Raw genomic sequence first — 12,001 nt, forward strand, 5'->3', positions numbered from 1 at the left:
ACTTGACAAGAGCCAAGTGTTTAGTTTTCAACACTAAAATGACACCTATAAGGCACACAAAGAAACAAGAAAAAACAGCCCATTCAGTGGAACAAAAATACATGGCGAGAAACCATCACTGAGGAAATGCAGACAACAGAATTAGAAGACAAATATTTATAATATTTGCTTTAAGGATACTTCAAAGCAAAAGAAATATGGACAAAAGAAAAAAATGAATGTATGCATGAATTGAGAATATTATTAATGAGATAGAAATTATAAAGTAAGATGAAAAATGTGGGTAAAACTAAGATGTTCTGAGATAAATGGAAACAAAGAAGATTTGTTGCTATGAGACCTACCAGAAATACTTAAAGGGAAGGTTGGGGTATGGTTCAGTGATATAACACTTGCATGTAAGGCCCCACAAAGAAATAAAAAAGAGAAAGAAAAAGAAGTAGAGCAGAGAAGATAAATATGAAAAATAGGAGTTTCATGGTTCATCACATACAGAGAACTTTCTACTCCAAGGCAACAAAATACATACTCTTCATAAGTGCAATATGAGCTTGTTCTAAGGTAAACTATTAAAAAAATTTTGAAACTATAGATATTGCATGCAATATCTTTGCTACACTAAGATAAAGCTTGAAAAATTAGTGATGAAAATTGAAATGTATATAGTTTGTAAAGGAAGAAGTAATTTTTTCTATTTTTAGATGCATGATCTTTTATATAAAACTATTAAAGGATCCACAGGAAAAAAAATAGAGCTAATAAAAATTTTGCCAAAACAGAATATAACCTAGCAGAAAGAAGTGAATTGTATTTTTATACAGAAGCAATGTGAAGTTCTAGGATGATATTAAGAATGTAATTCAACTTAAAATAGCAGCAAAATTAAAATAGGATATAATGCAAAGTGCAAAATTTGTACACTGAGAATACAAGCAATACTTGAAAGAAACTAGAGATCTAAATATCCATATTCATGAATTGGAGCACTTAATATTTTAATGAACAATTATCTCAAAACAATCTACACAATTCTACTCCTGGGAATTTATCCAACAGAACACAAACATGGCCACACTAAAGATACCAGCACAATCATGCTCATTGCAGACTGTTTACAATAGCCAAGCTATGGAACCAACCCAGATGCCCCTCAATGGACAAATGGATCAAGAAAATGTGGTATATACACACAATGGAATGCTAGTCATTCATCAGAAAGAATGATAATGTATCATTTGTAAGGGAGTGGAAAGACTTGAAAAAAATATATTAAGTGAAGTAAGTCAAACCCAAAGAAACAGGTTGCATATTTTCCCTCATTTCTGGTGACTAGAATGTGCCTATACATCTAAAACACTGGTTGGTAAAAGAAAAAAAATACACTCAGACATGATACAGGTCTCCAGGCATTCACACAGAATGAGATAAAAGGAGGATATTCTTAGGAGGAGACCACAAAAGCACAATAGCTATGTGCATCTAATCATGTAAAATCATATTTATCAAAATGAACTGAAGAAAAAGAATTCTTTGCTGCTGTTTTTGTTTTCTGTACTTTTGTCTCGTAGGTAAATTTATCTGTTTGGGGGAGAAAAAGGGGGAGCACAGAAATGATGGGACAAAGGGTAAAAAAGCAGCAATGATACCCACTAGACACTATGTTGAAAATGAACAACTTGTGGGTGGGGACAGGAGGAAAAAACAGGGAGAGAACAACAGAAGGAGTGTCATTTTTAAAAAAGAAATGTACTCTTCATCTGACTTATATAACTGTAACCCCTATATACATCATCTTTACAATAATAGTAAACAAATTTAAATAAACAAACAACTCTCTAACTTCAAAAAGAAATCTGAAATTAAAACACAGTCCTTATCAAAATTCCATTTGCTTAGCCAAAATCAACAAGCTGCTACTAATTTTTTTGTGTGTGTGTGTGTGTGTGTGTGTGTGTGGAATTGGAAAGGTTGTGGAACAACTAAAACAAGATTGAAAACAAAGTTGGAAAACTCATTACAGTTTCAAAGATTTTTTTCAAAAAGCAGTGATAAGCTGCGCGCCAGTGGCTCATACCTGTAATCCTAGCTACTCAGAAGGCTGAGATCAGAGAATCATAGTTTGAAGCCAGCCCATGCAGAAAAGTCTGTGAGACTTTTTTTTCAATTAACCACTCAGAAAAGTCTGGAAGTAGTACTGTGCCTTTAGTGGTGGAGCACTAGCCTTGACCACAAATTGGCTAGGGGACAGTGCCCAGGCCCTGAGTTGAAGCCACAGGACAGGAAAAAAAAAAAAAAAAGCAGTGATCAAAACAGTAAGGTATTGGCATAAGGTAGAATTTTGACTCTGGAAAAAACAATCTTTATATTTATAATCAACTGATTATTTTACTAAGACTGCCAAACAATTCCATGAGGAAAGAAAAGCCTTTTTAATAGACACAATTGAATGTCCACCTGCAAAAGAATATATTTGGGCCACTTCAGCACCTCACACTATATAAAAATCAAAATTAGAAGCCCTTACACTTCAAAGGATTAGCAACAAAATAGAATGGCAAACCATCCAAACCACGTAAGAATTAATATCCAGAATTACAATTCAATAATAGGAAGGAAAATGGGCCAATTAAAAATTGGCAAAGGATCTGAATATAAATTTCTTCCAAAATATTTACACATGGCTAATAAGCACTTGAAAAAATGTTCAACATCATTAGCCACTAGGGAAATCCAAATCAAAACCACAACAGCAAATTACTTCAGACACACTGAGATGGCCATAATCCAAAGAGAGATAGGAATAAATTGTGGAGCAAGTATGAAGGAGTCAGAGTCCAACTATGTGCAAGAGAAATGAAAGCATGTATTTGTCCATACAAGTTTTGTTCATTAATTAGTATGTAAGTGGCAAATGGATGGATAGATGTTGGGACATTAATATCTAATGGGACATTAACACACAAAAACTGAATGGAGATTAATATATGCTACTTCATACTATATGAAAGAGAGATGTCATTAAAATTTTGTTTGAACACACATGTTGTTGGATATTATTCTGTGAAATTGCCCTCGTGGGAAAAAATATAAAACTAATGTTGATTAGTAGTATCTAGGGACTGGGGAAGGAAGAAATGGCAGGTGACCACATGAGTCATTTTGTTTTCTGTTATAAAAACATACTAAAAGTAGATAGAAAAATTGCTATGAGTAAACTATAAATGAGAATACTGCAAGAGATTAACCTTTTATCCTTATTTTTTCACAGATAAGTAACAATATGTGAATCAGAACCTGTCCAGGGGCCACATCCTTGAAGAACACTTTAAGGATTTATTAATCAACTCATGATCAATAAAGTATTTACTATGTCTTCGCCATGGCCAGTAATAAAACAAAGAAATAAAATTGTATCTGCATTTATGAAGCCCGTGGTCTACTGAGAAGAAGCACTTTAAACAAATCAATGGCCAAACATTAATTTATAATCACAATAGACATAAAAAACAGTGAAAGTAAAATACAGTTAACCAGTAGTCCTGCCTTTTGGGCAAGCACACCAGAGAATTAAATATGGTATGAGACAAGGTTAGAGGCTGACAGGTCAGATAACCCAGAGGCTTGTTTATAACTCTGGGGTGACTCTAAGCGTGATGGAAAGCCCATAAGCATTTTAAACTGCAGAGGTAAGAGCCCAGTAATTGCATTTTGAAAATAGTGCTCTGGGATGTGAAAGAGCTGGAGGGAAATGCATCTGAAAGTCGTTGCCTCCAGTTCAGGCAATGGCAGCTTGAAATAGGACAACAGTGGTGAAGATGAAGAAGGGAAGAGAAACAGAAGTGGCAGGTCTCAGTAGGAAGGGTCCCAGTTCTCCTATGGCACAACCATTGGTGGAGGGATCACCATGGAGATGAGAGAGTTTCTGTACCCAGGGGGCATCCTTGGTGTGAGAAAAATATTCCCAAAAGGAGAAAAGAAGTTCTGTAAGGGTAAAAGAGCTTGGTACATGTCAATCCTAGAATCCTCTGATCCTTGACTACAAGGACAGCTTACTGACCCTCAATTCATTTAAGCTGGACTCTGATTGGCCAATGCCTTTGGCCTTTCAGATAGTCAATGGACATTTTTATAGATCTGAGAGTTGATTGGAAGTCCTGGTCTGCAGTGGCTTTGTGAAGACCAATTCATTTGGATGAAGGCTAAGGTTTTATTTCATTCTCCAAAATAAGCAGGGCCTGCAGCAAAGGCTGCTTATAATTCAGTAAGGGAAGTGAAGCTGGGCAGCCAAGAAGGACGTAAAACCAATGATACCTAAGTACCATTGATCTGACATCCTTAGCTGAAATGTGAATCTAGGAAACATCTACCATGTGCCACACAAATGTCATCTTAGATCATATCTCAGTGGAACAAAGGAAGGAGAAGACTTTATTCCTCCCCCCTACCAACATGCTATCCAGGGTTCACATTCCTTCCTGATGTTCCTTATTGGCTACCACATTGACCTCAGAACATCCTACCTTCTTTGGACTAATAACCTCAACCTCACAGCCAGGACAGACAAGAGGGCTAGACAACAAGATTAGGTGACAAGGCGCTCCAAAAGCATATCTGTGTTTTTACTATTAGTTCCAAAAGCCACAACTAGGTCTAGGAAAAAGGATATGTAGGTTCAAGATAAAGAAGAAAGGAGAACATAATGTAAGCCTGCACTGGGGATTGCTGTGCTGAGGGGGCCAGAGGAACGCTGCCAAGACATCAGGACCAGCCTTGGTATCAGGCATAGTTCTGTACTTATCTACTAGAAGAATGCCACAGGCCCTGCACTAGAAGCCACCCCAGTCTTTTTTTATAACAAGAAGAGAAATCAAATCTGAGTAACTCCAAGAGAACATTAGACCCAACAATTTCGATATGATTTTGAAGAGCAAAATGGCTTCAGCTGCACAGCTGCCTTTCCTTCAAAGGTCTCCTCATCTACATATTTAAAGGGCAATTAAGGCTTTAATAGTCAGTGATGTACAAAGTATTAGCTACTGATAGCCAGGTGCTGGTAGCTCACACATGTAATCCTAGCTACTCACAAGGCCAGTCCAGGCAGTTAAATCCATAAGACTCCATCTCCAAAAATAATCAGTACAAAGCTGAGCTGGAGTGATAGAGTGCAAGCCCAGCAAGCAAACCAAGAAAAATGTGAGTTCTAGAGTTCAAATCCCTTGTACCAGCAAAACAGATCCCCCCCCCAAATCAAAAAGGGTTATCTATACATAAACCACAAGGTCTATACAACTGTGGACAAAACAGTTTGTAAAAATAGGAGGTAGCAGCAGGTCTGTGAAAGTAGGACTTAGGGTTCATTATTTTCCCCTGCTCCTAAAGAAGCAGAAGATAACCTTTGAGATGTCCCTGTCTCTCAGTGATAGAAGGACATGAGCTCCAAACCCCTGCAAGAGGTAGAGAAGCAGCTCTTCCCACTGGCCAGGTGGAAACCAAAGAATGGATAGCTTTTTCCTGGACTCCAGAAGTTCAGAACCAGCCCCATTCAGATTTAATTTAATTGGGCAGTGATTAACCTGTGTGTGTGTGTGTGTGTGTGTGTGTGTGTGTGTGTGTGTGTGTGTGTGTATAAAGTCAGGCTCTCTGATTCACAGAGAGGTCTGGCTCTCCACAGAAACTAATTTTAACATTTGAAATACACTCAGTTGTCTGGAAGTCATCATTATCATTACAACGTCCATTACTGAGCACTTGCCATATGTCATTGTAGCTGTTTGCTAACCCATCATATTACAAAAAAGGAATTAGTAGTTCCATTTACAAATGGGCAAACTGAGTCTTCAGAATGTTAAGAGAGATTCCAAGGGCCAAAGACCTAACAGGAAATTAGATAAAATGTGTAGCTGACAGGCAGTAACCAAAGTGAGCTCCTTGAATCTTAAACAATCATAGAAAGCACTGCATTCATGAAACAGATTTAATTAGAGTTATGTTTGAAAAGAGGAAAGCGAGTTGTCTGTTCTTCATGTAAACACCCACACAAAACAGTTCTTTTTATTCAAGCTTTATTTTAAAGAGCCATCACTAAAGGATTAAATTCGGCATAACTCAGAGCAAGCACATCACTACCAGAAATCTAGCTGTGGTATGTTGGTGTTTAAGGTATTTTTTTCTCCATTTCTTAGCAAAAGGAACTAAGCATCTAAGCAATCCAATATCAGCTCCCCTGGTGCCTGGTCATGTTCATCCCAGTTAAAATGTGGTTTGTGTCACTTTAGGGCTCCCAGAGACACTGGGGATGGAGGGCAAAGGAAGCCTAGTCCACTCAGCAATATTCACAATACAGATGCTTCCTCTCAGCCTGAATGGACCAAGCTTGAAGTTGTCAGGTATAATTGTGTTTTTATATCATGTGTGAGCATAGTATATGCATGTGGTCATACGTGTGTGGCCGAGAGAGACTGACAGGTAGACAGAAACAGGGACAGAAGCAAAGAGACAAAGACCAAGAACTTTCTCCTCCCTCGAAGGCAGGCTTGGAAATGGAAAACACCCAATGACCTCAAATGAGTTTAACTGACAAGCTGCTTTGCTCTGCTCTGTCCCCATGTGTTGCCAAAAATTAGGCAGGTGCTAGAACTTCCTAAATTCTAATCCAGCAAGGAATCTGGATGTTGAAGCTCCATGTCAGGAGAACTCTTACTAAATTCTCCCTGCATACCTCCTCCCAACCTCAAGCTGACATTCCAGACCTCATGAGGTTACAGGGCCCACCAGTGGGGCCCAACACCACATTCACCGGCACATCTTCTCTCTGGACTCCTCCTATCATAAAGAAGTTCTTGGGAATATGGCAAGAGTGCTTGACTTGTATACATGAAGCCCTGGGTTCGATTCCCCAGCACCACATATATAGAAAATGGCCAGAAGTGGCACTGTGGCTCAAGTGGCAGAGTGCTAGCCTTGAGCAAAGAGAAGCCAGAGACAGTGCTCAGGCCCTGAGTCCAAGGCTCAGGACTGGCAAAAAAAAAAAAAAAAAAAAAAAAAAGAATGTCCCACAAGCTTCTCACACTTGGCAATGCTGAATGTAGCATCTCTTTCTGGTAGAGGGAAAAGATGGTGCCGACACAGTAGGGAGGCACCCCAACTCGCCCCAACTGAATAGCGAGCTGGGAACTCCAACACCCAACACCCCACCAAGAACCCAGCAAAACCAGCAGCCAGAAGCAGTGGAGAAACGCAGGAAAACAAAAAGGAGCAAAAAAGAAGAGCCGAAAACCTACACGGAGCAGGAGATTCTCTGGGGCACCCTCCCCCCACCAGCCGACCCTGACCCAAACAGGGACAGGCTGGGAAAGGGGAACCCGGCGATCGGCAGATAGGCTGCCGGGAGCGCAGAACTCAGATAGAGGGAGACCCCACGGTCACTAGGGAGGGTGCGGACCAAGACACACAACGTCAGCGACGAGAAGTTCGGGTCCACACTGGGTTTGGACAGACGGCGGCTGGGGAACCCAGCGCAACAGAAGGAGGGAACCGGGGAAGCCACCACGACACTTTGCCACCCCCTGAAGGACCAATGGCTGCGTGGGACACACACACAATCCAGGATCAGTGAGTCCCCCATTACCCCCTCACCCAACGGGAGACCAGCTATCAGAGACTCAAGCCCTACAAAGAAGCTAGATCTCCCTCCCTCCCCCTCCCCACCCCGAGGGAACAAAGAACCCCCAAATCAGGCGGGAAGCTCCCATCAGGCACTGTGAAGTCAGTTTAGCAGGGGAAGGGTGGAGCAGCCCCAAGGCCACACAGGTTGCTGAACTGGCCGCACCAGCCCCACCCCCTTCCCAACAGGGGCCGGGGGACGGCCGGCAGTGCAAGCCCCACCTGAGGTGCCTGGACCTCGCAGACTCTTACAACTAAAATCACCAGCGCTGGTGGGCAATACCAGCACAGCAGGGACACCTGGGCCTGATCACGTCCCCCCACTCGCAGCGGAGGCAAGGTCTGAGGGTGCTAACCCACGCCCCGACAGTCGATCCCACTGGGCCCCACACACACCGCCCCCCCCAATGGACTCGCGGGAGGGCGCAAACACAACCCAACAACCCAGGGCTCGCTCTGGTAGGCGTACCCCGCACTGGTGGGCGGGGCCACAGCGGCAGCACCTGCTCCGCTGGACACCCCTACACAGGAGGGAGGGCAGAGCTACAAACCAAACCTGAGAAGCCAGCCACAGATTTCCAGATGCGCAAATCACAAAGAAACATAACACAGTTCATCAAAGAGCAAGCCAACTCACCAACTCCAAAAAGCAGCACAACTGAAGAGGAGATGGAGATTAAAAAAGCAAATGAGGCCATGTTAACAGGAATGATGGAAAGCGTCAGAAATGAAATCAGAAAACAATTCCAGGAGTTTAGAGCAGAAATCTTGAAGGACACCCAAGAAGCCAAGGAAGAAATGGAAGCAAAAATGGATACAATGCAAGCCTTCTTTAAAGAGAATCTTAACATCCTGAGAATTGAAATGCATGAAAAAATAGATTTAAAATACAAGTCTTTGAAGGAAGAAATTTCCACGATCAGAGCTGATCTGACAACCATAAATAGCTCTCTGACATCCATAAACTCCACAATTGAAACCATAACACAAAGAGTGGACCATATGGAATCCAGAATCTCTCGCCTGGATGATGAAACAGCCGACAACAACCAGAAAATGACCACACTCCAAGAAACGGTGAAGCTTCAGGGCAGACTAATCCGGGAACTAATGGACAAAGACAAGAGATATAATCTGCGCATAATTGGAATAGAAGAAGGAGCCGAATACCAGAGCAGAGGGCTTAAACATGTTCTCAATAACGTTATTGCAGAAAACTTCCCGAATCTCACAGGGGACCCCATCCAGGTAACCAAAGCCTATAGGACACCTGGCTGGCCAGACCCCAGAAAAGCCACCCCAAGGCACATAATATTCAAGACTACAGACCTCAAGATTAAAGAGCAAATTCTGAATTCAGCCAAAGTGAAGAAAGAAATTTTCTACAATGGGAAGAGGATTCGAATAACAGCTGACTTATCCACACAAACTTACCAAGCACGAAGTGAGTGGAAGAACACCATCCAAGTACTTAAGGCTAACAATATGCAACCTCGGATCAAATATCCAGTGAAATTGGAGTTCACATTTGAAGGGAAAACCAGATCTTTCTACACCAAAGAGGAGCTAAAGGAGTATGTGAATAAAAAACCAGCCCTACAGCGAATTCTAAGAGGGAAGCCCCACCCAACAGAGATCGTACAAGACACACAGACAGAATCAGAAAGAAACTACAATAGCCAAAGTCCAACAGAAAAAACAGCTCACTAAAGACAAGAAAAAAAAAAAAAAGAGGAAAAAACAGCCCAACAAGTAAATGGAAGGAGAAAAAACACCCTTATCCTTGATCACTTTAAATATAAATGGTTTAAACTCCCCGATAAAGAGGAGCAGACTGGCAGAATGGATTCGCAAACAAAAAGTTGACATCTGCTGTCTACAAGAGACCCACCTTACAACAAGGGACAAAAACAGGCTCCGAATGAAAGGATGAAGCAAGATCTACCAAGCAAATGCACTTACCAAAATGGCAGGTGTAGCCATCCTGATCTCAGACAAGCTGGACTTTGCATTAAAATCAACTCAAAAAGACAAAGAAGGACACTACATATTAATACAAGGAAAAATCCAGAATCAAGACATCACAGTGATAAATATATACTCACCGAACAAAAGAGGCCCTGCATATGTCAAGCAAATTCTCACAGAATTACAGAACAAGATAGACGCAAACACAATCATAGTGGGTGACCTTAACACCTCACTCTGTCCAAGAGACAGATCCAACACCCAGCAGATTAGCAAGGGAGCTGAGGACCTAAGTAAAACCATATCCCAAATGGATCTGACAGATCTTTACAGAATCTTCCACCCTACAGAGACCCAATACACCTTCTTCTCAGCAGCCCATGGATCGTATTCCAAAATAGACCACGTCATAGCCCACACAAAGAAGCTCAGCAAATACAAAAGTATTGACATCATCCCATGTATTATATCTGATCACAGTGGATTAAAGGTAACCCTCAACAACAAAGGATATCACAGAGGCTATACACTCTCTTGGAGGCTAAACCCCACACTGCTATCCAACACTTGGGCCACAGACCAAATTAAAGATGAAATCAATGAATTCATAAGCCACAATGACAATGAAAACACATCACAAAGAAACCTATGGGACACAGCTAAAGCAGTACTGAGGGGCAAGATCATTGCCCTCAGCACTCACATTAAAAGAATGGAAGCAGAGCAGATGAATAACCTCACGATGAAACTAAAACAACTGGAGAAAAAAGAAATGTCAGAATCTAAAACGACTAGGAGGGGAGAGATCACAAAGATTAAAGAAGAGATAAATCTGATTAAAAATAGAAAGACCATTCAACAAATAAATAAGACTAAAAGCTGGTTCTTTGAGAAAATAAACAAAATTGACAGACCCCTTTTAAGACTTACAAAAAAAAAAAGAAGAGACTCATATATGTAAAATCAAGGACTCCACCGGAAAAATTACAACAAGTACACATGATATTCAAACAATCATAAGGAGCTATTTCCAAAACCTCTACTCAGCAAAAAACAATTTACAGAAATGGATCAATTCTTAGAGAAGAATAAACTGCCCAAACTGAACCAAGAAGAAATAAATCAACTAAATAAACCAATAACTTACAATGAGATACAGGAGGTAATCAAGAACCTCCCAACAAAGAAAAGCCCAGGCCCAGATGGATTCACCAACGAATTCTATAAAACCTTTAGTGATGAGCTAATACCAATACTCCTCAAACTCTTCCGCGAAATAGAAACAGAGGGAGAAATCCCAAACTCATTCTACAAAGCCAATAAAATACTCATCCCCAAACCAGGCAAAGACCCAACAAAAAAAGAGAACTACAGACCAATATCACTAATGAACACAGACGCAAAGCTCCTTAATAAAATATTAGCTAACAGGATCCAGAAACTGATCAAGAAAATCATACATCATGACCAAGTAGGCTTCATCCCTCAGTCAAGGATGGTTCAACATCCGTAAATCAATCAACGTAATTCACCACATAAACAGATCTAAAATTAAGAATTACATTGTTATCTCAGTCAATGCCCAAAAAGCCTTTGACAAAATACAACATCCATACCTATTAAAAGCTTTGGAGAGAACAGGAATAGATGGAACATTCCTCAAAACAATAAAAGCCATATACAACAGACCAACTGCTAATATCATATTAAATGGAGAGAAACTTAAATCATTCCCCCTAAACTCAGGAACAAGACAAGGATGCCCACTCTCCCCACTTCTTTTCAACATAGTGCTGGAATCCCTAGCCATAGCAATAAGGCAAGAGGAGGACGTCAAAGGGATCCACATCGACAAGGAAGAAATCAAGTTATCCCTATTCACAGACGACATGATCTTATATCTGAAGGACCCAAAAAACTCAGTCCCCAAACTCCTACACCTAATAAACCTATTTGGCAAAGTAGCAGGATACAAAATCAATCCACAAAAGTCAGCAGCTTTTCTGTACACCAGCAATATACAAATAGAAAAGGAAATTATGGAAATAATTCCATTTACAGTAGCCTAAAAAAGAATAAAGTACCTAGGGATCAACTTAACCAAGGATGTGACGGACCTATTTAATGAAAATTATAAAAATGTAATAAGGGAAATCAAAGAAGACACAAGGAGATGGAAAGACCTCCCATGCTCATGGGTAGGCAGAATCAATATAGTGAAAATGGCCATATTGCCCAAATTGTTATACAAATTCAATGCAATACCTATCAAAATCCCAGCCACATTCTTCACTGAAATAGAGAAACCAATCCATAAATTCATATGGAACAGCAAAAACACTAGAATAGCCAAAGCAAATCTAGGCAAAAA

Source organism: Perognathus longimembris, chromosome 3, assembly GCF_023159225.1.
Source record: "Perognathus longimembris pacificus isolate PPM17 chromosome 3, ASM2315922v1, whole genome shotgun sequence".
In the NCBI taxonomy this organism is placed as follows: Eukaryota; Metazoa; Chordata; class Mammalia; order Rodentia; family Heteromyidae; genus Perognathus; species Perognathus longimembris.